This window comes from Ovis canadensis, chromosome 4 (genome assembly GCF_042477335.2).
Source record: "Ovis canadensis isolate MfBH-ARS-UI-01 breed Bighorn chromosome 4, ARS-UI_OviCan_v2, whole genome shotgun sequence".
Classification (NCBI taxonomy): Eukaryota; Metazoa; Chordata; class Mammalia; order Artiodactyla; family Bovidae; genus Ovis; species Ovis canadensis.
Window position 1 is genome coordinate 70,758,997 of NC_091248.1, and position 2,740 is coordinate 70,761,736.

The window sequence follows — 2,740 nt, forward strand, 5'->3', positions numbered from 1 at the left end:
TTTCTACTCCTTTGCCTTCCTTTCCTGTCCTGGCTCCCTCCTGCCACTGCACCTCATGGGCAAGGCATTAATCCAGGACAGACAGACAACTCCTGCCTCCACTCAGGGAGGCAAATGCAGATACTTTTGTTCTTCAGACTAGATCATTTAGGAAACAACCAATCAATCCTCTGTCTTATATTGACCACCTCTTATAAACTGAAGGCTTGGAAAAAGAAGGCTTAATGCCAAAGAATTGAGGATTTGGAACTGTGGAGCTGCAGATGACTTTAGAGTGTCCCTGTGACTGCAAGGAGATGAAACCAGTCAATCCTAAAGGAAATCAATCCTGACTATTCATCGGAAGGACTGATGCTGAAGCTCCAATACTTTGACGATCTGATGCAAAGAGCCTACTCATTGGCAAAGACCCTGATGCTGGGAGAGATTGAGGGCAGGAGGAGAAGGGGATGAGATGGTTGGCTGTCATCACTGACTAAACGGACACGAATCTGAGTAAACTGGACACAGTGAAGGATAGGGGAGCCTGGCATGCTGCAGTCCATTGGATCACAAAAGGTTGGACACGACTTAACAACTGAACAACAAGAACTTGTAAATTAACTTAAGTTGTTTTGCCAGAACAAGCTCTTACTCCACTATCCCTGGTCAGATTAGATCAGGATGCGCAGCAGAAAAACATTTAGCCCTAAGGCCCCATCAGGAGATATTAAATTTAGTTCTTTCTCTTATACATCTACTACTTTTAACATTAACAATAATAATGACAATAAAAACTAGCATTTATTGAGTACTTTGTTTTTGACACTGTTGTAAGCCATTTATCATTTCTTTTAAGACTCACAATAGTAACAGTAGATTTTATAATTATCCAACTTTACTGATAAAAGAGGAAAGAGGTCAGTTTCCCCAAAGCCACAGTAAATGGTAGCACCAGGACAAATCAGACAGTTGGATTCCCCAGGCTGTGTCTCAACCACCATACCTGACTGCCAAGAGACTACTTGTAACCAAAAGGTATGAAGGGTGTTATGCAAGATGAACAAGTTCTCAAGACCTAACGTCCAGTACAGTTTAGCAGTACTGTGTTGTATACTTGAAATTTTCTAGGAGTATAGATCTTAGATCTTTCCATGCACAGCACACACATTCATACAAATAGCAACTATGTAGAGGTGATGAATATGTCAATTAGCTTAATTATAGGACTATTTAACAATGTATACATAGATCAAAACATCACTATAGACCTTAAATATATACAAATTTATATGTCAATTATGCGTCAAAGCTATTTTTTAAAGGAAAAAATGCATGATTTAAAAATTTATTTTTAATTGGAGGATACTTGCTTTACAATGTTGTGTTGGTTTCCGCCATACATGAACATGACTTAGCCATAGGTATACATATGTTCCCTCCCTCTTGACTCTCCCTCCCACCTCCCACCCCATCCTACCCCTCTAGGTTGTCACAGAGCACCAGGTTGAGCTCCCGCGTCATACAGCAAATTCCCACTGGCTACCTATTTACATACGGTAAGGTATATGTTTCAGTGCTGCTCTCTCAATTCATCCCACCTGCTCCTTCCCCCACTATGCCCACAAGTCTGTTCTCTGTTTGTGTCTCTATTGGACGTGTTAGTCGCTCAGTCATGTCTGACTCTTTGCAACCCCTTGGACTACAACCTGCCAGGCTCCTCTGTCCATGGGATTCTCTAGGCAAGAATACTGGAGTGGGTTGCCATTCCCTTCTCCAAGGGATCTTCCCAACCCAGGGATTGAACCCCGAGGTCCTGCATTGCAGGCAGATTCTTTACCATCTGAGCCACCAGGAAGCCCTTCTGTCTCTATTGCTGACCTACAAATAGGTTCATCATACCATTTTTTCTATACTCCATATATATGCATTATCACATGATATCTGTTTTTCTCTTTCTGACTTACTTTACTCTGTATAACAAGCTCTAGTTTTATCCACCTCACTAGAACTGATGCAAATCCATTCCTTTTTATGGCTAAGTAATATTCCATTATATATGTGTGACAAGACCTCTTTATCCATTCTTCTGTCAATGGACATCTAGGTTGCTGCATGATTTTATTAAATAAAAAATTTCCAAATGTTAACATTTACAATAGTGCCTTTATACATACACACACACACACACACACACTTTTATTTTCTGAACCGTTTTGGAATTGAAGACATAATGTCACTTTATCCTTAAATGCATCCATGTGTGTTTTCTAAAATCAAAGATTCTCATATAACCATGATATGATTATTAAATTGGGAAATTAACACTGATATAATACCATTATCTAGCCTACAGACCCTATTCAGATTATTCCAGTTGCTCCAATAATAGTTTTAATAGCAAGTTTAAATCCTTGTGTTGCAAAAAAGAAGAGTACATGTAGCCAGCAATATTTTAAAACATAAAACACCATCAATAGAAGTTGTAAGTCTGTGAATCCAAATACCTGGAGCTGGGGTGCCTGGAGTGCCCCAGGCTGTGTGGATGACTATGGTGGCTCCATAGACACCATACAGACAGGACAGCGCAGATCCAACAGGATGGATCCAAAAAGATGGATGAAATGATTCATCAGACACTATACTACTTCACATTATAAAAATCATAAATTTCTTACAATAAAGATCATTTATTACTGAGCACAAAATATCCACTGTGTAGGTAGAAAGAGAGGAAAAAAGCATTACAAGAACAAATGAG